At 47.2% G+C, this 26385-nt stretch overlaps 1 protein-coding gene across 9 annotated transcripts in view; it reads left to right on the top strand.

Annotated features, from left to right (window-relative positions):
• CGNL1 (cingulin like 1) overlaps positions 1-26385 on the top strand; it is a 97320-nt gene that overhangs the window by 19050 nt on the left and 51885 nt on the right. The window contains exon 1 of one of the 9 annotated variants that reach the window (XM_083712475.1): positions 4349-4537. The exons of 7 other annotated variants lie outside the window; for them this stretch is intronic. The gene's annotated coding sequence lies outside the window, so the exon portion shown is untranslated. Of the gene's footprint in view, positions 1-4348; positions 4538-26385 lie in introns of those variants that run through there. One more of the 9 variants, XM_083712479.1, reaches the window with a different exon arrangement.

The raw sequence follows: 26385 nt of genomic DNA, 5'->3' as shown, positions 1-26385 counted from the left end.
TGCAAATAATTAAATTGCTGTGGGTTAGGCTGTCAAGAGCTGCTCCCCTTGCAAGCCCTCTGTTGCTGCTTGTCAGTGGATTTAGACCACGCGGGTGGCGTTATGGTCTAAACCACTGAGACTTTTGGACTTACTGATCAGAAGGTCGGTGGTTCGAATCCCCGCGACAAGTAGATAAATAGGTACTGCTCCGGCAGGAAAGTAAATGGCGTTTCTGTGCGCTGCTCTGGTTTCGCCAGAAGCGGCTTAGTCAAGCTGGCCACATGACTCAGAAGCTGTCTGCAGACAAACGCCAGCTCCCTCGGCCATTAAAGCGAGATGAGCGCCGCAACCCCAGAGTCGTCCGCAACTGGACCTAACGGTCAGGGGTCCCTTTACCTTTACCTAGGCTGTCAGGAGGTGCTCCCTTGGCAAGCCCTCTGTTGCTGCTTGTCAGAGGATTGGAGGGCACTTCCTTTCCATCTTAGTCTAGCATGAGAAGAACTGTTCTCCACCTTCTTTAGGGGTTGGGCTGAAAAGGCCATAGAACCAGGCTGAGCTAATGCTGCTGTCTTGGGCTTTTCACACTCAGTGGCAGAAAGTTTATAAAAACTGGGCACAACATGCTTGATTGCAGAAATGTGTGGCTTGTTGTGGGTGGTGTGTGTGTGTGTGTGTTGATTTGCTAACCTAGCATTAACATTTAACATTAATGTTAAACTTTGACAAGTAGCTGAAACCTTACTACACATTAGCGTGTTAAAGCGTCATTCCTTCAAGCTCCGGTGTTTGCTGCAAAAGCAGGGACAGCTGCACCATCTCCTTGGCTTCTAAATTCATTTAATTATTGCAATGTTGGCTTTTTGTGAGCTACTGGATGTATACACCTGCACTGTAGAAGATCCATCAAGATCTCCAAGATCCTGAGACACTCTGGAGGTGTGGGGGAGGGCTGGTCAAGTGGGAGCTCCTGAAGGATGGCACCAGAAATAATGAGTGCAAAGTTTGTTTTTAATTCACACTTGTACTCTGGCATGTCCTGTGTGCTGAGAAATGGGGGCCAGGCTGGGAAGGACGTCTGGGTGAATGTAACTCAGAAGGGAAACAAGAAGAAAACTTTGGCTCACCCCTTGCAAAAGGAAAAAAGAAAAAGCTGGTAGCTGTAGCTGGGGAAACTTTTCCTTGTGCCATTGTTTTGTACCTGTGACCCTTGCCCCCTCCCCTGGAGAGCCTGTTCTGTCCAACTTTCACTGTGAGCCACTCTTGGCTGCTTCTCCATTGTCTCTCCCACATGGAAGTGATGTCAGAGAACAGATGTTTCCATCTCCAGGTTTTTCTCTAGGTAGTCAGGCACTACAGTGACTCAGGGGTCAGTCATTGGTTTTCCAGCTGGGCCCCTTGCAGCCCTGCTGGAACCCATGAGGAGACCAGAGTCCGAAAGGACCCTGGAACAAAACCAAACTCTGAAATAGGCTTAGATTACAGCTGGGGTCTGGAGGGTAGCCCAACGATTGCCTCTTTCTCCTTCCAAAATTCTGAGGGAAAGTTTGTTTGGGCTTCAGTAGAGGCTTCTGTCTTGGGGCTAGGGGTGTGTGTGTGTGTGTGTGTGTGTGTGAGAGAGAGAGAGAGAGAGAGAGAGAGAGAGAGAGAGAGAGAGAGAGATTTGCAGAAAAATAGGGAAAAGTTTCACTCCATCTCTCTGCACACCGTAATCCCAATCCTGCTCAGGAGATCCCCGTGTCTCCTATTTAAAGAATCTGAAATTTCCACATTAAATGCAAATTTAATCTATCACCTGGAAGGGGTGGAGGGTGCCTCAAGTAGCTAGATGACCTCTTCTGTGGTCTGGAATATGATGCTTACCAGTGAATCAAATCAGGAGCGTCCAGTGTCTGCCCACAGAACTGATAACTTTTGTAACACCTCCCCTTCTTTCCTTCTGTTTCCCTCTCATTAATGGCAACAAGTATAAATTGTGGTTCTTGTACAAATGGGAATCAAGCCCTTGGTGGCCTGACCTGTCCCAGAGGGCTGTCGTGAGGTGCAGGTGCTGCTCTCGGTGGAGTATGAAGACGATAAATATCCATTCTGATTATTTGAAAAGACCCATCTTTTCCAGAAAGGCAGCTTTTGACCAGCTCAGTTTCTTTGGTTCACTTCTCCTAGCCCCTTTGTGGGGAAGGGTATTCCAGCCTGACGGTTGTCACCATGACTCCTACTTATCTGCATCAGGTACAGATGGTCTGGAGCAGGTGCTGCTTTGGTGGGAGGTGGGCTTACACCCCCCCCCAATGCTATGCTATTCTTCTCTTCCTCTTTGATTCCACCTCTTCCTTACCAGAGTATGGAACAGAAAGCTCCCCCCACAAAAAAAGTTAGCTTGGCTGGAGGGTTGTCATGCATGAAGGTGAATTGTTTGTGGAGCTGCTCCAAGGGCACAGCGACTTGCCTGCTCCAGGAAGCCCTCCTTTTGGATCCCTCCCTCTGGCCCCTTTGCTGTACTGCAAGAGTTGTTTACCCAACAGCTGCTGGGAGCCAAAAGTGCCCTTGGAGAACAGAAGTTTGAAAGGCACGGAAATCCACCCTCCTGTAGAGCCCCGGGAGCTCCTGCCTCTTTATTGGTGCTGGCAAAGGATCATTACCCTCCTCAAAAACCCCAGCACTCTGGAGTGTGTGAACTGGCTCAAATGAGGTTTGGAAGTCATTCAGAGACAAGTGTACATGTTGCTGGGACAAAGTGCTCTGCACCCTCAAGAAATGCAACAAAAATGCAAAATACAATCATTAATATTTGCTAACTGGAAGATTGCAGAGTTTGCCCCAGGATGAGGAAGAGCAGAGATGGAATGGAGGCTGCCTGGCCCAGTGGGTTGGTTTGGGGCACCACTAATAGCAGAAATCTAGGATCTGAGCCTCAGAGAAGGAACTCTGTGCTCCCTCAAAGGAATTATCCCCACAGATAGAAAATGATCCTCCTGCTCAGAAAGCTAGGCTGAAACTCTTCTCTGTGATAGGTAGGGATATGTATAGATTTTCATGGGAATTCTTTCAAACTTTGCACCATGAAAAATAGGTGTCTGTCAACCTGTGGGTCCCCAGATGTTGTTGGACTACAACTCCCATCATCCCTGAGCTCTGGCCTTGCTAGCTAGGGGTGATGCGAGTTGTAGTTTAACAATATCTGGGGACCCACAGGTTGAGAAAGGCTGGTTTATAGGATCTTTTGACTTGAAAGAAGCTGTTGCCCTTCCCCAGTAGACGAGATCACCTGATCTGGAGGGGGGGGGGGAATCCAGGGCTAGTGGAGGAGCACATGGGGCTCACCCCATCCCACATGCAGAATCCTACCAGACAGGCAGGTGAAGCTTTTATTCACCACAATATCTGAGGTGAGCAGGCTGCCTTAGGGAACCCAGAAGGGGTGGGGTTCTGCCACCCTCCAAGCAGTACCTGCTGCCTGGGGCCACATGCTCACCCTACCCAATGGTAGGACTGACGCTGGAGGAGGGGAACCCTTTCACTCTGCCATTTCCCCAATTAACAAGCTATATCAGGGGTCAGCAACCTTTTTCATCCGTGGGCCAGTCCACCGTCCATCAGACCATGTGGTGGGCCGGACTATATTCTGAAAATAAAAATAATAATAATCCTTTGGGGCCGGACTATATTTTGGGGAGAGAAAAAAAGAACGAATTCCTATGCCCCACAAATAACCCAGAGATGCATTTTAAATAAAAGGGCACATTTTACTCATGTAAAAACACGCTGATTCCCGGATCGTCCGTGGGCTGGATTGAGAAGGCGATTGAGCCGCATCCAGCCCCTGGGCCTTAGTTTGCCTACTCCTGAGCTATATGCCCTGCTTCATTCCCTCAGTGGCTGATAACAGCTGGGTTGGGGGGAAGAGTTCAAAACAGGAAAAGGGGAGGTGGAGGGGGAAGGGTCAAATAACTACCCTGTGCTGAACTGAACCTGTCCCTCCCAGACCGCCCCCCCCAGGCTTGTGGAAAACAGCACACCTCTGTCAGGCCCTGTAGTGATGCACAGATAATTGAGCTCTTTGGCTAGACAGGAGCTCAGAAAGCTGCTGGCACCCCCCCCCTCCAATCTGTCTGATTCTTTATTTTGCATCTTCTGAGCTAAGGCTGGTGCAGGTGGGGGGGGGAGGTGCCTGGCTCTTGCTGACCAACAGCTTGTGGGCACTGAACTGTGGACCCCGTGTGTCGGCAGTCTTTTGCTTTTGAAGGATAGTGTTGCACTGAAAGTCCAAAGGCTCCTTTGGCAAATTTTAGAGAGAAAAACAAACAAAGTGGGACAGCGGAAGTTGACTTTGTTCAAAGGCTTGTTTGTCTGCATGCTACATTCTTGAAACCACCCTCCTCTAAGTAAACCCCGCATTGTATGCCTGGGTTGGCTAGAGGTGGCCTGCAGGGCTTTGCCCAGCAGTTTGGAGCAGTTTCTTGATTCTCCTGATGTTCTCGGGATCTGCACGCCGGCCGTGATTCAGAGGGAAGCCTTTAGAACCCGCAAGGAAAGGGTTGTTGCGTTATTCCTGAAAGTAATAGTTTATTCTACTCTAGCAGGAATGGAATGTATATTGGTTAAAATTTACTTTACCATAAAAATTGGAGATAATTTGCTTTCAGTATAAATATTTACAAACTGCTCATGTAAGTTGTCAGGATTTTCCGGGTTGTAAGCAACAGTGGTGACTAAAAGACAGAAATGCAAACAAGGTCTTCAGTTTGAATGTCAACTCATCTATACCAGGCATAGGCAAACTCCGGCCCGCCAAATGTTTGGGACTACAATTCCCATCATCCCTGACCACTGGTCCTGTTATCTAGGGATGATGGGAATTGTAGTCCCAAACATCTGGAGGGCTGGAGTTTGCATAAAGGTAAAGGTAAAGGTACCCCTGCCTGTACGGGCCAGTCTTGACAGACTCTAGGGTTGTGCGCTCAATCTCACTCTATAGGCCGGGAGCCAGCGCTGTCCGCAGACACTTCCGGGTCACGTGGCCAGCGTGACAAGCTGCATCTGGCGAGCCAGCGCAGCACACGGAACTCCGTTTACCTTCCCGCTGGTAAGCGGTCCCTATTTATCTACTTGCACCCGGAGGTGCAACTGCTAGGTTGGCAGGCGCTGGGACCGAACGACGGGAGCGCACCCCGCCGCGGGGATTCGAACCGCCGACCATGCGATCAGCAAGTCCTAGGTGCTGAGGTTTTACCCACAGCGCCACCCGCGTCCCAGGGAGTTTGCCTAGGGCTGCTCTATACGCTCCCCAGGTAGCCTTAAGCCCAGGGGTCAGCAAACTTTTTCAGCAGGGGGCTGGTCCACTGTGCCTCAGAGCTTGTGGGGGGCCGGACTATATTCTTTTGGGGGGGGGGATGAACGGATTCCTATGTCCCACAAATAATCCAGAGATGCATTTTAAATACAGTGGTGCCCCGCAAGACGAATGCCTCGCTAAACGAAAAACCCGCAAGACGAAAGGGTTTTCCGATTTTTTAGCGGCTTCGCAAGACGAATTTCCCTATGGGCTTGCTTCGCAAGACGAAAGCCCATAGGGAAATCTCCGGGGACAGTGGGGAAGCGCAGCGCGCCTTCTCCTCTGTTCCCGGACCTGTCCTAAGGCTTGCGGTGGGAGGTCCGGGAACAGAGGGGAAGGCGCGAAGGGCTTCTCCTCTGTTCCCGGGGCTTGCGGTGGGAGGAGGGTTTTTCCTCCCCACCGCCAACATTCAGAACAGCATTCTGAATGTTGGCGGTGGGGAGGAAAGCCCTCCTCCCACTGCAAGCCTTCAGGACAGGTCCGGGAACAGAGGGGAAGGTGCGCAGCGCTTCTCCTCTGTTCCCGGGGCTTGCGGTGGGAGGAGGGTTTTTCCTCCCCACCGCCACATTCAGAACAGCATTCTGAATGTTGGCGGTGGGGTGGAAAGCCCTCCTCCCACCGCAAGCCTTCAGGACAGGTCCGGGAACAGAGGGGAAGGTGCGCAGCCTGCTGCCCCGCGCGAGGGGCGCTCTTAAGCAGAGCGCCCCTCGCGCGGGGCAGCAGGCTGCTATCCGCAGCTTGGAGAGCCCTGCGGGGAAGTCCTGCAGGGTTCCCCAAGCTGCGAATGTCTGCGCCGCGCGAGGGGCGCCCTTCTTAAGAGCGCCCCTCGCGCGGGGCAGCAGGCTGCTATCCGCAGCTTGGAGAGCCCTGCGGGGAAGTCCTGCAGGGTTCCCCAAGCTGCGAATGTCTGCGCCGCGCGAGGGGCGCTCTGCTTAAGAGCGCCCCTTGCGCGGGGCAGCAGGCTGCTATCCGCAGCTTGGAGAGCCCTGCGGGGAAGTCCTGCAGGGCTCCCCAAGCTGCGAATGTCTGCCCCTCACGCGGGGCAGCAGGCTGCTATCCGCAGCTTGGAGAGCCGTCTGGACCTCTTCTGAAGGCGGGTGGGGGGCAAAAGTCTTTGTCCCCCCTGCCTGCCTTCCCGGGGGATTTTAAAATGCTGGCGGGCGGCAGCGCTGCCGCCCGCCAGCATTTTAAGATCGCCCCGGACAGCGGAGAAGTCTCCGCTGTCCCGGGAAGGGGGGGGGGAAGCAAAGACTTTCGCCCCCCCACGTCGGCCTTCAGAAGAGGTCGGGGGACAGACTGTCCCCAAACCTGGTCTGAAGGCGGTTTCCATAGGAACGCATTGATTGATTTTCAATGCATTCCTATGGGAAACCGTGCTTCGCAAGACGAAAAACTCGCAAGACGAAAAGACTTGCGGAACGAATTAATTTCGTCTTGCGAGGCACCACTGTAAAAGGACACATTCTGCTCATGTAAAAACCTGCTGATTCCTGGACCGTCCGCAGGCCAGATTTAGAAGGCGATTGGGCTGGATCTGGCCCCCGGGCCTTAGTTTTCCTACCCATGGCTTAAGCCTTAAGACACCCTCCCTCCCTCCCTCCAGATCTGCAATATAGGATAGTGTTAACTTTCTGAAGAAGTGTGCATGCACACAAAAGCTCATACCAATAACAAACTTAGTTGGTGTCTAAGGTGCTACTGGAAGAATTTTTTTTATTTTGTTTCTTTACACAGTTGTTGTTAATGGTCACATGAAGATATAATGTATGTTAAATACTTTGAACACTCAAAAGTACTGTTTCCATGCTAAGTATCACTATTATTCACAATGATGATATTATTAACAACATTAAAATCTCACAAATGACCCAGGTTCCATTGACATAATAGCCCAGAACTAACCAATCGGAATAAGAGGAGAGTCGTTGAGAAATACCATTATGACTGCAATATGCTGCTTGCTAGTCCAAAGCTCCCCAAAGTAGTGAACAGCAGATTAAAACAACAGAATATAATACAAAATGCCATACATTGCAACAAAATAGGGCTCCAGAAAGGCCTTATCAAGCTCAAGGATGAAAGAAGATTCTCAGCAACTACATCCACATACTTACAAACTTGAACAGACAATGAGAAATATTTAAAAAAGCTTTCACCAACTAGACAAATTACGGGTCCTCTTACCACTACCATTCTGACTTCCTTGAATAATTTCTAATTTGGCTGAAGATGGCACAATTTACAAGAAATATAATGGTAGCAATATTTAAAGAAACTATTCGGTAAAAAAGCTTTCAGACAATGAGCAGAAAAGAAAAATAGGTAAAATGTGACAGAGAGAAGACAACATCTGTGCATTCTTTGATAGGAATCAGTCAGCATTAGAAGAACTGAAAAATGAACAAGCAGGGATATAGAAAATCCCAGCTCAACTCCTAAAGCAAGCAGGCAGAGTCTTAAAAATACACCTGTTAGTACCTCTCCCTCAAAATTAGGCAAATATTGACAGGGTTGTTAATAAATAGATTAAGCCACACTTCAGAAATACGGTCACAGCCTTTGCCAACCTGGTGCCCTCCTGCATCAGCCCTAGCCAACTGAGTTACAGAGCATTTATTGACAGGAGCAGGCTATGATGACAGAAGAAGAATACGTACATTGTTAAAAGAAAACAGGAAGCTGAACCCGAAAGCCAAAATGCGCACAGAGGCTTGTCAGATGAGATTTGTCTCCGGTACTATGTTTACAGTGGATGCAATTCAGAAAGTGAAGTTAAGTGGCAGATAATGGAGGGAGACCAACAACAAACTAACTAACTAACTAGATAAAGGTAAAGGACTCCTGACAGTTAAGTCCAGTCGCAAACGACTCTGGGGTTGTGGCACTCATCTCGCTTTACTGGCTGAGGGAGCCGGCGTTTGTCCGCAGACAGTTTTTCTGGGTCATGTGGCCAGCATGACTTAGCCGCTTCTGGCGAACCAGAGCAGCACACGGAAATGCTGTTTACCTTCCCGCCGGAGCAGTACCTACTTATCTACTTGCACTTTGATGTGTTTTCGAACTGTTAGGTTGGCAGGAGCAGGGACCGAGCAATGGGAGCTCACCCCGTCACCGGGATTCGAACCGCCGACCTTCTGATCAGCAAGCGCTAGGCTCAGTGGTTTAGACCACAGCGCCAAACTAACTGGGAAGCAATATAACGGATGGAAGCCTTGGGTGCAAGATAAACTTGGCATAACACAGTGGTTCCCGACCCTTTTGGTATGGTAACCCACAATGCTTATTATGGTGACCCATTGGTTTATTGTCACATGGGGTTTGGACCACAGGCCTTTGGCAGCTGTCAGTTTCATGTATTTTAACTGCAACTTTTCCCATTCTCTTAACATTACTTGAGGCAACCTGGCAAAAAATCTGCTTAACACTTATTAAAGTGGAGTTTGTTGGACTATTTATAGCACTTACAGAGTTATTTGGTTTTGTTCATGGGAATGTAAGAGCCATCTGATTGCAGAATTGTACTTAATAAGCTATAAAAAATTATTCTAAAAACGCACGGCTGCATGAGCAAATATAATGAACTTCAAATCACCCCTGGATTAACTATTGACTAACCTTGGCAGCAAAAACAGTAATGGTTTGCCACAAGGTGCTTGTGCAGGGAGGTGTTTTGAGTGATGGTTGCAAATTGCCTCTGATGCACATTGGAGGTGAGCTGTGCTGGTCACTGAGGGTGACTTCCTGCGTTGTGGTGGCCCATCACTGGATCAGGGCAGTTCCCAAAGTGTTAAAATGTAAACCTTTCTGATGTTCAGTTACAAGTGTCAAAACAGCATTATAAAATACGAACTAAACAAAAAGTTGAAAGGTATTCATCAAAGCAGTTTAGGGCGACAAGCAGTATTTATTTTGGGTTTGCTCAGTGCTTTTTTTCTAAAAAAAAAATTTTTAGGGGTACTCTCATTTTCCTACTCATATTGAAATACTGCCCCTCAATGAGGCGAAACTTAGATTCACGAAAAGTTTAGGGTATGCATCCTCCTGCGTCCCCCCCAGAAAAAAAGCACTGGGTTTGCTGCTTATAAAGCCTGCAACCCTTTTGCTGGTTGTGACCTACGGATTGGGAAACACTGATATAACTGATGTTTTATAAAAGGAAGACCCATGGATGAGGAGAATAAATTTACTTTATATACCGTATTTTTCGCTCTATACTACGCACCGGACCATAGGATGCACCTTGTTTTAGAGGGGGAGAACAAGAAACAAAAATTCCCCCCCTTTCTGCTCAGCGCCCCTTCAGCGAAGCGGCAGGAGAAATGGAGCCCCTTCCATTTCTGCCCCCGCTTGGCTGAAGGGTCACTGCACAGCTCTCCCTCTCTGCTGAAGCCAGGAGAGTCTATCCCTGAAGCCTTCGGAGCACAGCGCGAGTTTCCGCTGCGCTCCGCAGGCTTCGGGTTCCTTTTGCTGACGCCGGGAGAGCAAGACTCTCCAGCCTTCAGTGAAAGCAACACGAAGCTTCCAGAACGTGGAGGGAGCGCTCCCTCTGCGTTTCAGAGGCTTCATGTTGCTATCGCTGAAGCCAAGGAGCCTGCATTTGCTTCATAGGATGCACACACATTTCCCCTTAATTTTTGGAGGAGAAAAAGTGCGTCCTATAGAAGGAAAAATATTATATATATATATATATATAACACGTATGAAGGAGGAAGGTCCAGGGTCAAGTCTGGGTGTGACTAACCTTCTCTGGCCCAAAGCCTGCATTGAAGGTTGGTCGTGTTCTGAAGGTTGCATGCCATTTGCAGGCGCACACACAAACCCACTCACCACACCTAAAGCACACATGAACTCACCCAGGCAGACCATACACAACCCCCACCCCACAGAGGAAGCAACAGCCTTAGGCATTGCCAGACCATTGGTCCACCCAGCTTAGGGTTGGTGATGCTGACTGGCAGCCGCCGTCCAGGGTTCAGCTGCAACTCTCTTTCCCTTGCAGGTTTTTCATTGGCAGGGGAAGAGTGTTGCTTCCAAGGATTCTTCTTCAGGCTTGGCCCCCAAGAGTACACTGGGAGTTTCAGGGGTGGGGAAGCAGTTGCTGCTGCGGTCGGATGCAGCAGCGGCTTCCGCAGGCCTGAGCCCCCCGGGTGATGTCATTTTTGCTTGGGTCTCTTTGTGCTTAACGCTGCAGCCTTGGCTGCATATTTAAACATCTGACTGCCCGGAGGAATGAGTTAAAAAGGAGACTCTGGTCGGAGGCCAGTTTCCCAGAGAATGGAATGATAATTAAGGAAGCAAGGACTGTAATAATGCTGGGAGGGCGGCAAAAGCATCCGAGAAGGAAGGCATACATGACACAGAAAGCGGCTGGGGGTGGGAGGGAGAGAAGCACCCCTGTTTATAATTGGGTTTTGATAGGGATGGTAGAGTAGCAAGTGAATGAGCTGAGTGTATGCAATTGTGCAAATGAGGCCACTGCCTAGGAGGCCTCCCTATGGGGCACCCGCCTTGCATGAGATGATGCCAGCTTGCCCTGGTTATGCACCACACAAACAGAATCCTGGCTCCCATGAGGAGCACATGGATGGGGCCCAGTTCATACAGTCCATGGCAGGGTGGGAACTGCTTCCAAGTGGCACCTTTGATTGGGGGGGGGCACATCTGAAACGGCAGTGATTGAAGGCTGTGGCCCCTTCCCACCCCCCAGCCATGGAGCTGGGTCCTAAGCAAGTGGAGCACCCCAGGGTCTTTCTTATGTTTTAACTGCATTTTAAAGCATTTTTTCCTTTTAAATGCTGTTGCATCAGAAATCCGTCTGGGATGCCTTCCGTATTGAAACAGAGCAGTAATTATCTCGTTGGGAGTCCCGCCTTACGGAGACACAAGGTTTTCTGGAGTCTCGGCTGGAGGAAAACTTAGTAAAACAAGCCAGAGCCTCCTGTGGAGAAAAGGGCTGGTTGTTATCAGATATTTGGACACAAACCAGCTATTGTGCTTGAAAGCGCAAACTGCATTTAGAGGCACCGAAGGCTCCTGGCTCTCAGTGGTAGCTCAACCATCGTTGCTTTGCCATTGTTTCCACAAAGGCTGCTTTGATGTTCAAGAAAGAACTCCAAAAAGTGAATCACATGTTTCTACCATAGTCTAGTTTGGGGCTCTGCATCAATGGGGCAAGAAAACACCGAGGAGGAAAAAGAGGAAACGGGGCCTTACCTGTTAATTGTACCTTTTAGACCAGCTTTTTCCCAACCTGAAGCCCTCCAGACGTTTTGGACTACAGCTCTCATCAGTTCCAGGGACACCGGTGGTGCTGTGGTCTAAACCACAGAGCCTAGGGCTTGCTGATCAGAATGTCAGTGGTTTGAATCCCCATGACGGGGTGAGCTCCGGTTACTTGGTCCCAGCTCCTGCCAACCTAGCAGTTTGAAAGCACGTCAAAGTGCAAGTAGATAAATAGGTACTACTCCAGCGGGAAGGTAAACAGCATTTCTGTGTGCTGCTCTGGTTCGCCAGTTGCATCTTGATCCACTTTGTACGAGAAGATTGCATGTGGCTTTCTCAAATAGTCTGAACTGTTTCCAGGTATGGAGTCTAGATAAAAATTGCTAAAATGTGAAACAGAAGAGTCTGTGCCATTAGTTAGAGCAGGGGTTGTCAACCTGGTCCCTACCACCCACTAGTGGAAATTTCAGGATTCTAGGTGGGCGGTAGGGAGTTCTACAGCACAAGCTGAATTCTCCTTCCATCAAGGACTGGTGGGCAGTAAGGAAATTTTAGCATTAAGAAAGATGCATTAGTGGGCGGTAGGTAGAAGAAGAAGAAGAGTTTGGATTTGATATCCTGCTTTATCACTACCCTAGGGAGTCTCAAAGCGGCTAACATTCTCCTTTCCCTTCCTCCCCCACAACAAACACTATGTGGGGCTGAGAGACCTCAAAGAAGTGTGACTGGCCCAAGGTCACCCAGCAGCTGCATGTGGAGGAGCGGAGACGCGAACTCGGTTCCCCAGATTACGAGTCTATCGCTCTTAACCACTACACCACACTGGCTCTGTATAAAAAAGGTATAAAAAGGTTGACTACACCTGAGTTAGAGAAAGGCAGGCCATGAAGGAAGAGTTTATGGTTCAGAAAGGAGGGTTGGAAGAGGCAGCTCAAAGGAGGGAGCTTTGATTTGAGTGGCTGGGGAAACCCAGCCAGATGGGTGGGGTATAAATAACATCATTGTGATTATTATTATTGAAACGACCAGCTGCACCTTAGCCAGCAGGTGCTCCAGGACCAGGACTGGGAAGGACGCTGCCCCTTGAATAGTTCCTGGCAGCCAGTCTGGACTGGACTGGGCTGGACTGGGCTGGTGATATGGCAGACTCACTGCTGGCTTCTTATAAAAATGAATTACCTGCTCTTTAAAAAATGTTATTTTGGACACTTATTCTCAATGTGGGTAATGATAAAAACCATCTAAAAGCCACAGTGTAAAAAGCAATACTATAGACAGCAAAACAGCAGATCAAACCCTTTCAGCCCTAAATCAGCCATTTGCAGTCTAATTAAAACCATCACCAATATGTTTAGGCAAATGAGAAGCTTAAACTGGTGCCAGAAACTGAGTAACCCGGGTGTCAGGCGTGTCTCCCCTGGAAGGCATTCCACAATGGAATACTAATATTTAAGAAATGATAATGTATGAATTAATATCTACCTGCCTGCTGTCTTTCCTTAGCTTAGCCTTTCATTTGCTGAATGCTGAATGTTGGGAGATGGATTAACACTCTTAATGAAGCTTCTTGTAGCCCATTAGCCTACAGGAATATTCTCTGCAGCAGGTGATGGTGTGCTGCTTTAGATTTTGTGGCTCAAAGGCTCTCTGTTTTCCTGGAGGAGAGACAAGGATGGTTACAGGTACAAGGTCCAGGGGCTGCATTGTGTGGCTTCGCAGCAGAGTCAGGAAGGGAGCCCTGGCCTCTAACATGGCAATTGGATCTCTTTTGTGAAAGGAGCATTGCTCTTTTGGACCTGAGATTCTCATTTGGGTAGTTTGTTGAGCTTGTTCATTTTTCTCCTGGAGGAAGATCGATGGTTCTTGTACTTGGTTCTGCTGCCAGTGTTCACTAATCTGCCTCTCCTGTTCTCAGAATCTGGAATCCAGTGCCAAAATGGCTCATACCCGACATTCCAAGTGTGAGACTCATGCAGACACCAATGATGGGCATTTCTATAAAGACATTTCCTTCTGCTGGGTCTGAACAGGACCTGTTCAGGTTCAGTTTGGAGGGATAGCTAATTGTGTCTACTCCCTTGAGAGCAGTGACTTCAAACAGACATTGCTAGCCTCTTGAGATTCAGTAATGGAGTTGAATGTGGGTTTGTGCAATTCTGGGACCTTTTTCAGAGCAGGTGCAGCTGTGGCAAGTGAATTAGCTGATACTGAAGCTTTCGGGTTTTACTGTGTTTGTGCAGTATTACATAGAGGAAAGAGAATAAGGAAAATAAGCAGAGATATTTCCCTCCTTTTCTCTGAAGTGTTACCATTGAAGCGGCTAGCAAGAAGAAGTTCCTACTTCATGCTGGCCATTAAAAATGGCAACCCTTCTTTGCAAAATTGCTTGCATTTCTGATTCAGAGCTAGAGGTTGTATTTCAGCTGGCTGGAGTTGCTAAAGCTGAATGTGTTTTAGAAAGTTGAATCTATGAAGTAAGGACAAACTGACTCAAGGAAACTATGGATAGTCAAGCTGATTCCAGTAAACTGGGTGTTGTGTTGCATACTGCTCCTTTTTGGTGGGGTACAGTAATGGATAAGTGAATCATTTTTGGATTTTCCTATGGAGCTGTCATGATGAACTTCTGAATTCCAAATTTACAACTAACCTGCTAAGATTTAGTACCCAAGAATCTAGTAGCCATTGTTGGACCTCTTCTCCAGTGTTAATTGGTCTATTCCTTCTTCTAAACAAACAAACAAACAAACAAACAAACAAACAAACAAACACAAAACAAAACCAAGAACAAAACTCAATCTAAGCTTGTAGCCATCCTTACATCCTGAATTAATTCTAAACTGCAGGAAGAAAATGTTCCTTTGCTTTTTGGAGGACGTGAAATCTAGGATTGTGAGGAGGTGGTGAATTTTTCTTGTAAACCAGGCATGTCCAACAGGTAGATTGTGATATACTGGTAGATCATTGGACGTCTGTGGTAGATCACTGGTAGATCACTGACTCTCCCCCCCAAGAAGCTCAACAACTTTGGCTCCCCTAAAAAAAGCTCAACATTTTTGCCCTGAACCCCCCAAAACAGGGCTTTTGTTCCTAAGAAAAGCTCAACAGCCTTGACCTGAACCCCTGAAAAGGGGGTATCATCTGCCAGTTTTTAACTCTGTGAGTAGATCGCAGTCTCTTGGGAGTTGGCCACCCCTGCTGTAAACCAGCATAGTAATTATATCAGGATTCAATATAAATAACCATTATAAGAATACTGTGGAAATTGTATGTTGGTGAACTGGCAAGGATGTTTCCAACCCAATGATTGGTGTAATTCAAAATACAGTTATTCTATATTGACTAGGATTGGTTTTTTTTGCTTTTGTTTCGAGTCCAGCCATGTTTGCATTTTTTTGAAATTCTGGGGGAGCTTTACCACAATGGAGGCTGGACTGGAGAAATCAGCCTGGCTACCTGGGGAAAAGGAAGCAGGTGAGACGGGCCAGAAAGAGACCAACTTTGTACAGCCATATTTTAACTTAGTAAACTCAAACAAATGAACGAGCTTTGTGCCTGCCTGCACATACAGTCTCTTCCCTCCTCAATGTGCTGTGATTAAGCCTGGAAGTCTTTAGTTAAGCTTCATTTCCTGCTCATTCCAAACTGGAAAACTGTATTAGACTCAGACCAAGCCAAGACCTCAGTCCATGATTTGAAGTTAGTTTAAGACCCTGGCTTCTTCCAGACATGGCAACCTGTCTCTAGGTTTAGGTTCAGTGGGAATCTATGGTTAATTAAAGACTTCCTGACTTAACACAGCGTGACAGGACGGGACAGTGCAAGGATGGGGAGCATATACAAAGGGTGAACCAGATTGCTTGAACTGGGCTAGACAACAGGTTTGAGGGGGAAAGGAACTTAGAAGCAGAATGTCCTGAACCTCGACGTACATGGAGGTAAGTCCCACTGGTGTACACAGTTCCCAAGGGAAATGCTAGAGAGTAGTCAGAAAGTCCAGGAGGTCAAAGACCAGGCCAAGTCCAAAGTCAAACAGTTTGGCCAGGCTCCCGCCTCTGCAGCAGATCCAGGGTCAGAAAACCTGTGGTCAGTCCTGAAGTCACAGTCCAGTGGAGCTTCTGAAGCAGCCAAGCCGTGGTCTATCAACATGGAAAGCTGAGCAGACACAAATTCTCTGCCTTGCTTCCCTTTTATCCTTCCAATTTTGACACATCTGGGTTTGCTCTAGCTGAGCAACTGTGTCTCTGCACTCGACAAGGCATGTGATCCTCACCTGCCCTGAGCCTAATCCAGCTGTGTGACCACAAACATTCTCCCAGACCTACTGATCCCTGTGATCCCCACCTGGTCAACTAGTGAGCTGGGTTGTGTTCCCTTGCCTGCCTCAGTTTCCTAGAGCGTCCTTCCCGCTGTTCCCAGCGCCATGTCTGTGGAGAAGGGGCTGTCTCTGGTTTTGCTGGTATGTCCCCCCTCTCCTGGCTCCTGTGAACTGTCAGCTGCCCCCACACCATGTCCTGTGCGTACCTCCTAAGTCCCCAAGCTCCCCATCTTCTGCTTGCCTTGGTGTGTACCAGTCGTGGCTACAGCCCTTGCCAGGATCCTGTTCCCCTTCCTCTGCATCCTGCCAGTTCATGTCACAGAAGGAGGCAAGGGCTGAAGACAGGCAGGCTCAGGGGACCAGCCAGGTAGAAGTATAGGAAGCAGCCTGACACGGAGTCAGACCACTGGCCCAGTTAGCTCAGTGCTGCCTAAGCTAACAAGCTGGGAGTGGCTCCCCAGGGTTTCAGGCAGGATCTTTCCCCCGGTTCTGCCCAGGGATACCATGTCAGGGATTGAACATGAGACCTTTTGCATGCAAAGCAGTTGCTGCACTGCTCAGCTCTGCCCCTTCTCCAAGAGCTGATGACCAGAGTGAAAACAGCAGCAGAAGTTTCTTTGGGTGGGAGCTGCTTGAGGCTGCAGCCAGGGAGTCCAGGAAAATTCAAACAATTTAGGCAGTGATGTGGATGTCTTCAGCATGGAGCTCTTTGATCATTGGCCACAGAGCTGATAGTGCATTTCTTGTTTTGCATTTAGGTTCCCTTTAGGGGTGGGTTGGACTTTACAGTCATTTCGGGATTGCTCTGGAGAAGCTTGAGTCTGGTGCCGGCTGCCTCTCCAGTCTGACCTGCTGCCTGGAAAGACCTGCTTGCATAAGTTGCGAAATATCAGAATGCGATTGAAGTTCATTTGTAGAGAGAACAGATCACATTCCTGGGAGTGCAGTGCAAGCCTCTGTGTGGGAGGAACCTGGGCAGGGCTCAGCAACAAGTACAGGATGTGGCAATTTTCTGTAGGGTTCTGTGGGGTCTGGTACAGGGTGGATTTGACATAAATTGCCTCAGGCTCAGCACTGGCCAGAGTCAAGCTGGAAATTCTACAGAAGACACGTGGTCTCCCAAAGCCCATGAGTTTCTTCTAATGAAACTCTTTATTTTTCCATTTAAATGCTGTATAACAATTGGCAATCATACTAATAAAAATATACATGGATACAGTGGTGGAGCAACATGCTGCAGTCCCCGGAGCGGAAAAGAGGAGGGGCGTGGCACTTTGCCCATGGGGGCATGGTGCATGGCCAGGGTTGCGCACCATGCGGCGTGCGTCCAGGGGGGCAGCCGCGATGGCACCCTTTCCCCATATGGTGCCTGGGGTGGTGTGCTCCACCCCCCTTTGTACGCCAGTGCATGGATACAACTGTAAATCACAGGCATATAATGCTAAACTCTCTCATTAATAGACTCAGCAGATCAGCCAGGGAGGGACTGTACAGTGGTACCTCGGGTTACATATGCTTCAGGTTACATACGCTTCAGGTTACAGACTCCGCTAACCCAGAAATATTACCTTGGGTTAAGAACTTTGCTTCAGAACAGAAATCGTGCTCTGGCGGCGCAGCAGCAGCGGGAGGCCCCATTAGCTAAAGTGGTGCTTCAGGTTAAGAAGAGTTTCAGGTTAAGAATGGACCTCTGGTATGAATTAAGTACTTAACCCGAGTACCACTGTATAGTGGGATCTGTTAGGTCTTCCTAATAGAAGAACAGTAGAAAAGAACCTGGAAGACACCTCAGTGCTGCTACAAGGGCAACATCTGTTGTTCATTGGGGCTTTGCTGTATCTTCCTTCTAGTAAGTTGGAAGGGAAGACATTGAACCTTGCCAAACAGGAAGGGTTGCTATGTTTAGGGATAATTTACTGTCCCAAGTGTGGCATTCTGTCTTTGCAGGAGAGGCATGGTAACCTCAGTGGCTGTGAGGAATGGGGTCCTGTGCAGATCCTTGGGGCTCTTTGAAAACTATATCCAGAACTCTCCAACCATTGATTTGGTCCCTTCAGATCCATAGCTAGCTGGTAGGAGGGTGATTCTTTCAAGGAAAAGAAGCCACAAGTGGCTATGACTCTATTAAAAGGGGAGGGGTCCTTATGCCTTTCCACACAGCCCATTTTTCTGATGAAAACTGCCCTCCCTGTCCATCTTTCCCCACCCCAAGTGGTAGCAAAGTATTTTGGAGAGGCAATTTTGACTGGAAAATCAGACTGCTGAAGTTATTAGCCCCCTGCTCATCTATTTGAAATGACAGCCTCTCACAACTGCATTTCATGAGGGACACCCCCTTTAGAGGCACATCTGCCATGGAACAAACAGTGTTGCTCTGAGTATAGGGCAGCAACTTCGTATGCTAGCAATTAATAATTGTTAATAGCCAGTCTCCATTTCTGAAGGGGCCCCTTGTGTGTCTTTTGGTGGGAGCCATTTTGGCAGAAATACAAATGGACCTCGCCAGGTTCTCTTTTTTTGCCCTTTGATGCTGGAGAAGTGAGCATGAATTGACCGTCTGCTCGTGTCTTCATTCCACCTTTACTTACAAACCTAGTGGTCCATTTTCCTGTTTGTGTGATCTGATATGACACTTCAGTTCCTCGGTTTCTCTGTCTCCCTCATCCAACAGCTGGGCCTGGAATAAGAGCACCCCTGCAACCCCCCTCCCCATAGTTGCCTGCCAAAGACCGCTTGTTCTGAAGTGTTTCCTGTTTTAAAAGGGAAGGATAAATAAAATAATTTTCAGTCATAGAGGAAATCCAACCCTGGTTGGTCGCCACAGGGCCAGAGGAGAGGCGGCCGTGAGGAAACTGCTACAGCTAGGCGATGGGCTTAGAACGTCGCTTTGGTGGCCTTTTTGAAGTACTGTAAAGAATTCCATTGCCTCTTGTCATTTTGAAGGTGGCAGTGAGATATTTGTACATATACAGACCAGAAAAAAGAAATGTACAGTGGTACCTCGAGTTAAGAACTTAATTCGTTCTGGAGGTCTGTTCTTAACCTGAAACTGTTCTTAACCTGAAGCACCACTTTAGCTAATGGGGCCTCCTGCCACCGCTGCACGGTTTCTGTTCTCATCCTGAAGCAAAGTTCTTAACCTGAGGTAATATTTCTGGGTTAGCGGAGTTTTTAACCTGAAGCGTATGTAACCTGAGGCGTATGTAACCCGAGGTACCATTGTATGTAGAATAAAACTGCCTCCTGGTGCTTGGCAATGGCTCCTGCTGTGTTGGAAGTCTGCAAACGGAGACAGAGTCTGGGCAGCATGGGCCAAGGCAGGACCCACACCTGGAGTCTCCGAGGCAAGGTGGTTTGCTTGCCTCAGGCAGAGCTTGCAGAAGCCCCATTAAAAGAGCTGCAAATCGTCCAGTTGTTTCATTTTTATGATGGCCTGAAGGAGGGATCAGAATGTGTCAAGTTGTCTCTGGTAACAGAACCTCCCATGTTCAACAGGCCCAACCTGGGAGCTTATCTGGGGGTTCAGGAGGAGCACCCCCTGACCTGCTCTAGCCTCTCAGCGGAAAGAGGTGTCCCAGGCTGCAGTTCCCGCCTTTGGCCAGAGCTGTGGTGGTGGTGGGGAACAGTGGCTACATCCCTGCTTTGGTGGCCGCCAAGTCCCAGGTTCTGGTTCTACAGTAGGGTTGAGCCCTGGAGAGGAAAAAAGAAAAAAAGGCAGGGCAGGTGCAGATATGGGGGAGCTGATGTTTCCTTTGGAAAATGGCTTCACCCAGGCTGCTGGCACAGCACCATTCCCCTTCTGGCAGCAGTCTGGACACAGCTGTAGGCCAGTTGCAATGGCAGGGATGAGTGCAAAGGAGGGGGCCTGGGCATCAAGGACAGGGGCAGTGGCAAAACCTCTTGGGCCGCCCCATCTCCTTCCCTTCTAGCCATCTCCATGATTTGTGACAGTGAATCTCATAAATGGACCAGCCAAGGGATCTCATTCTGCACCATCCTCTTCCCTATTCTCCTCCTCTGTGGTGTTCTTTCCCCAAATACGTCTCCCCAGAAGTACTGTAGGAAGCAGCTGAAACTTTGCCTAAGAAGCTCTTTTTCCTGAAGTAGCCTATTTTTGTTCTTTGCTTTTGGGGCAGCAATGGACCCCCCCTTTTCTAAATCCATTCAGTCAGGTAGAAAAATGTAAGGAAAGAACTGTAACTGCATCCTTCCTCCCTCTTTTTAAGATGTTGGCTGCCTGCAACAGGGCCTCTGAAACATTCGCAGCTGGGTTTCAGTACTTGAGAAAATTGGATTTGAATGCTGATTCTGACACAGCTGATCCCAAGCTAGCAGCTGATAAAACAGATTTTTAAGAGCTACTTAAATGCTCCATCTTGCGCAAGTTTTTCCTACATATAAGCAGTTCCAGGAGCAAACAGTGCTCCCAGTGCGGCAGCTGTGTGATGTTCCTTCTGGCCTGCAGTTTTCCAGCCAGCAAAGTAGTAGCTGGGTTGGTTTGGGTCGGCCTGACTGCTGTGGTGCCCGGACTGACCTGGGGAGAAAGGAAGTTCTTTCTGTTTGGAAGATGAGCCAGAGACAGTACTTCCTTGCTAGATTCGGGGATTAAAAAATGATACCTTTTGGCCAGTGCCAGTTACTGGTTATTCAAAGTGTCTCTAGAACTAGTATAATATACGGTATTCTGCACCTCCTTAGAGTATAAATCTTTTTAGTTTATTTATGGATTCATATCCACTTTTCTCCAAATATGGTTAATAAAAAAGAATAATTCATATTCTAATTAATGAAATATCCAAATATTGTTGCTAATAATATGAATAAAATGCAGGAGCAGCAGCAGAATCAGTAAAATACAGTGGCACCTCTGGTTACATACTTAATTCGTTCCGGAGGTTCGTTCTTAACCTGAAACTGTTCTTATTTTTTTTTTTTAAACATTTTTTATTGCTTTTTTAAAGATACAGAAAAAAGAATAAAGAGTGGTTATAAAAATAAAAAGATATAAATAGCAAATTTCCATATTCTTTTTCCATCTAACCTATAGGACTTCCCCACATCCTCCGAACCCTGCGTTCTCTGTCTTGTAAAGCATCAGCAATTTGTTAACTTATTTCAAAACTTATTGTAGCTTCCATTTTATCATGTTCCCTATTTTCAATTTTACTATCGCTCAATTCTTATATGTTTTATATTAAACACAATAAAGTTATTTCATTATTTTACCTCTGAATTTCTTGTGTCTTAATTTTCATTTCATTAACTTACATTTGCTGAAGCTAGAATTTCCTGAAAGGTGCATTTTTTTTTAACATTCATACAGCTTATAGTGTTTTTTCAAATAGTCCTTAAACTTTTCCCAGTCCTCCTCAGTTGTTTCTTCTCCCACGTCTCGGATTCTGCCGGTCATTTCAGCCAGTTCCATATAGTCCATCAACTGCAATTGCCATTCCTCCAGCGTGGGTAAATCTTGTGTCTTCCAGTATTTTGCAATCAGGATCCTTGCTGCTGTGGTAGCATACATGAAGAAGGTTCTGTCCTTCTTAAGCACTCTCTGGTCCACCATGCCCAGAAGGAAGGCCTCTGGTTTTTTAGGTAAGGTAAATCTCAATACCTTTTTTAGTTCATTATGGATCATTTCCCAGAAGGCCTTCACTTTCGGGCAGGTCCACCAGAGATGAAAGAATGTCCCTTCCACCTCTCCACATTTCCAACATTTGTTGTCAGACAGATGATATATCTTGGCTAACTTGACTGGGGTCATGTACCACCGGTATATCATTTTCATAATATTTTCCTTCAAGGCAGTGCATGCCGTGAATTTCAAACCGGTGTTCCATAACCTTTCCCAGTCTGCAAACATAATGTTATGCCCCACATCCTGAGCCCATTTTATCATAGCGGATTTAACTGTCTCATCCTGTGTATTCCACTTGAGCAGCAAGTTATACATTCTCGAAAGTAATTTACTTTTTGGCTCTAACAATTCAGTCTCTAGTTTCGATTTTTCCACCTGGAATCCAACTTTTTTATCTATTTTAAATACCTCTTGAATTTGCGCATAGTGCAACCAATCTCGTACCTTAGTTTTCAATTTCTCCAAGCTTAGCAACCTCCAATTGTCTCCAGTTTTTTCAATTATTTCCCAATATTTAGGCCTGAAACTGTTCTTAACCTGAAGCACCACTTTAGCTAATGGGGCCTCCTGCTGCTGCCACGCTGCTGGAGCACGATTTCTGTTCTCATCCTGAAGCAAAGTTCTTAACTTGAGGTAATATTTCTGGGTTAGCGGAGTCTGTAACCTGAAGCATATGTAACCTGAAGCGTATGTAACCCGAGGTACCACTGTATACCCGAAGCTGGCAAAAACTCCCGTCACAATAACAGAGAGTGAATACCCTTATGGGCCAATGGGACGCCAATGGATGGCTTAGAGAGCAGTACAGAGCAGCTTCCCCCAACCTGGAGCCCTCCAGATGTTTTGGACACCACTGGTTGGGGTAGATGGGAGTCATAGTCCAAAATATCTGGAAGGTACCAAATTAGGTAGGGAATGTTGGTATAGCCTTAGCTTGGCTCCTTAACAAAAAGGTGCCAGGTGGACAGACCAAGGGAGGGAGTGTCATGGCAGGCCTTCTCCAGTTTCCCACCTGGCAGACCTCTAAGCACCTGGAGAAATCTCTGAGGGAAATCTTAATTGCCAATGGAGAACTGCAGTTGTTTGATCAGAGGGCGAGGAACCTTGCATGTGGCCCTCCAGACTTCTCTGTCTGGCCCTCAGAGTTATGCTCCTTGCTACACCTCTGTGTAGGGCTTCTCTGCATCCTCCTCAAGTGCTTTTGTCTGGATAGAATGTGTCTTCGCACTGTGATTGTGCCTGGTGCTTACCTGGATGGAGGGATGTGGCCATCTGCATGTGGAAACGCTCTGACTTTTCCTGTAAAGAAATGGGCAATATTGTTGCTGCACCCGCTTCTGCCTCTAGACCCACACACCACTGGCGTGTCGCTCCTAAAAGGTTGCCGATGTGGCCTTTGTGCTGAAAAGGGTCTCCCTTCCTTGCTTTAGATCTTGCTACATCCACCTGTTTTGGATTGTTATGAGCTCCCTCATTTCCCGAGTGGTGAGAAGTCCAGGGTTTTGTTTTCTTTGGCGCCAAGAGAACAGTGGAAACTGAAGTGTCTTTGTATTATTTACAGCTAGTGAGCTTGCAAAAAGATAGGATTCCCAGAGCCCACAAGCCTGCGTTAGATTCCCAGAGCCCCTAAGCTTGTACCGGTTTCTAGTCAGCTCCAGCAGAACTCTCTACTCTTTGCCTGCCTCTCTTTAAATTTAAGGTGCAAAACTGGTTCCAGGCCATTGCTCTGCCCTCCCCTCTCACCAGCCGGAGGGTGCCACCTTCTCAAACATTTACAAAACCCAGCTGTTGCATCAAATACAATCAGCTTACAAAAAGGCAGCCTGTGACTTCCTTGGCCTGAATTCAGACTTTCCAGGTGAAAGGGTATTTTTTCTTCCTTTCCATCAAATTTGGCATAGTATGAAACAGTGGATGTGTTGTCCTGCTAGGCAGAGAACATCAAAAGTGTTTCTTGCCCCCCACTTCCTAAATTGCAGCTGACGGTTTTTAGTGCCAGAAGATCCTGGGAGTTGCATTATTGGCCTCCAAAGTCTTCAGGCGCATTACTTGACAGTAGAGGAAGCAATTTGTTCCAACTAATTTATGAGAAATAAGCTGCCGCCTGCCGATCAGGGGCATGTTGCTGCAATGCCAGATTTAGGGGGGTATGGGCACCCCCCCCCCAGTGTGCCAAGCTGTGGGGGGCACAAAATCAAGAAGACCCATAATGGAAAAGATCCATTTGGGGGCACCAAATTTTGGCTTTGCACAGGGCGCCATTACGAAAGACTACCAAAGTCTGCCCCTGGCTGCTCTCCCAGGGATGATATATCTGTTTTGCAAAGTGGACAGGTTTCTGGAATGTCAAAATAATTCCAAGGAAGAGAGAAGCTTTGTTTGGTTGCAAAATCCTGTGCAGAGGCAGTTCTTTTCTTCAACAAGCCCCAGATTGGTTTTGTGCATTTGAAGAACATTTGCTGCACCTTCCTAAGAGATTAATGGTTTCTGTTTCATTTCTGACAAGACCGGCTGTATTAATAGCTGGAATGTGATTACATTATTTGGACCAGATGCCTTTGGGCTTGGAAAAATTCTTTGATCCTGAAGATGTCTCTGGTGAAACAGCTTTTTCCTCTCCACTTTAGGATGTGATTGTTAAGAAAACAGTACGTGAGCCAGTGTAAAATTGAACTGAGTCCAACCACTATTCCTATCTTTTTATTATTTGATGGGACCATGCAAAGTGGCTGTGGCTGTTTGTATCTGATTGGAAGAGGTCCATGTCAATAAAACTGCAGCCGTAGATAACTTCAAGAACTGTACATTAATCTGCGTTAGGCATGCCCTCAAGATTTACAACACAACACAGTGCACAATAATTTGTCTACTTTATGCTTTTACCACTCAAAATTGATATTGTTATGCCTCTATTTTATTTGCAAAACTATTTTATATGCATCAGCACACTGAACAATGATAAATAAATTTCCCCTCTAAATTAACACATTACTGAAATTTAGTGCGATGAATAAAAAGGGCAAATTAAAACAGAAGGCCATGTTTTTAAAAAAGGAAAATTCCACAGCCATTGGATGAAAAGCTCAGGCTCGTAATTCAGTTTCCAGCGTTTAAAATATATTTGATACAGATGTCAATGCTTGTGTGCCTGTGTTGTGTGTAATAAAAGAAGGTCGGAGGTGGGGAAAACCACTCTAAACAGGTTCAAAATCTCCCTATAGTGTCTCACTGGCCAGATTCCAGAAGATGATTATTTCTATTGCAATAAAAGCCATTGCTAGCACCTTAAAGAATAACAGATTCATGACACAATCATATTCACAGACTCATAGAATTGTAGAGTTGGAAGGGAGCATGAGGGTCAACTAGTCCAACAATGCAGAAATATTTTGCCCAACGTGGGCATGTTTACTTAAGTCTTATGCTCAGGTGAGTGTGAATTGAATTGCAACCTTACTATAGCATTGACTTTCATAGGAAGAGCTCACTTTGATCTGTAGCATTAATTAGATGCTGAAGGTTCAGGATGGGTGTTGCTTTAAAATGTTAGAAATGGAGAATTCTCTTTATTCTGGCCTTACTGGCTGTCGCTTTAATAGTATTATGATATCACCCCCCTTACCCAGCCAATATAAATTATGCATTGTTTCTTTTTTACAATCTTGCTTCAAAATCTGTCAGAATGGACAGAACATTTTGTGGATATCCAAGGGTGCTGGATCTGTCTGACTGCGATTAGATTGGAGGTACAGTTTCCGGTCTTGTCTTCTCTCATAATACCTGGAAGTTGGAGATCTTGTGGGAGATGTGATTGTGCAGAACAAACAAAGGGAAGCTGGAAGTGTGGGGAAGTTGTGGGGAACCGAGAAATGGAGGCTGGGAGCAGCAAATGTCATTTCCTGCAGTTGTTCGTTGTCCACCTGTGTTTTCCTGTGCATTTTTGAGTTTCTGCTCTTCATTCTGCAGCTGGGACAGGGCATGCTGCTGCAGCTTGGCGTGTTCTGCTCTGAGCATGGCCACATGGTCTTCTCAGTGACGACTGTTGGCAAGCAGCAGCTGTGTCCTGGTTCCTCAACCTTCTGAAGCCTGATATGGGCAAAATGTTGAGTTGCCCTTTGGCCACTATTACCCCAAGGTGGTCTTTGATCAAGTGCCAAGAAGTGAGGCATGCATGGTGCTACAGAAGCACATTGGCCACAGGAAGGGCCTTTTTCCCATTTTGTGCCACACATAGTTGCTACAGCCTTACTTTCATGGCCAGCTGACACTCCTGTCTGGCTTGGGATGCAGAGTTAGGAAGTCACCAACTAGAAGAAGCGGAACAGCCAACTTTTGTTCATGGAGCTCTAGAATGTGTTCATGGCAAAATGGAATAAGCTCTGCAAGTGCACATCCAACAGGAAGTGGGATCCTTCTTTCAGGCTTATATTACTTGAGAAGTGCAGCAGGTTTGCATGTGTGGATGGCTAAACCTTTTCATCATACGTAAAGTTGATGGGCTAAAGCTAGGTTGGTGAAGGCAGCATTACCTGGCTTAGGGAAGGAGCTTTCAGCTTGGAAACATGAGTGGACTCTCTGTATGGTTTGGTTTGGGCTTGCTTCTTCATGAAGAGGGGAGGAAGTGGGGCGTTTGGAAGCTGGGAAGAGGAACTGGGCCCAGGGCATCTGAGGGGACTTTCTCTCTCAACATGTTCCCTCCACAGACTGAGAGTCCACCTGGGGAGGCCCTTCTCAGGTTAGGTCAGTGGCCTTTGCACTCATGGTATTGTCCAGGAGTGGCTCACCCACAGTTTGGAAACCTGATCCAGCACCCATTTATTCTGGCCCACTAAGACTCTATTAATTTTGACAGCACTGGCAAAGAATAATGTAGTAGTAGTAGTAGTAGTAGTA

Source organism: Podarcis gaigeae (genome assembly GCF_964106915.1).
Source record: "Podarcis gaigeae genome assembly, chromosome: 14".
In the NCBI taxonomy this organism is placed as follows: domain Eukaryota; kingdom Metazoa; phylum Chordata; class Lepidosauria; order Squamata; family Lacertidae; genus Podarcis; species Podarcis gaigeae.
The sequence above is the reverse complement of the archived record's forward strand: the minus strand, read 5'-3'. Positions and strand labels throughout refer to the sequence as shown.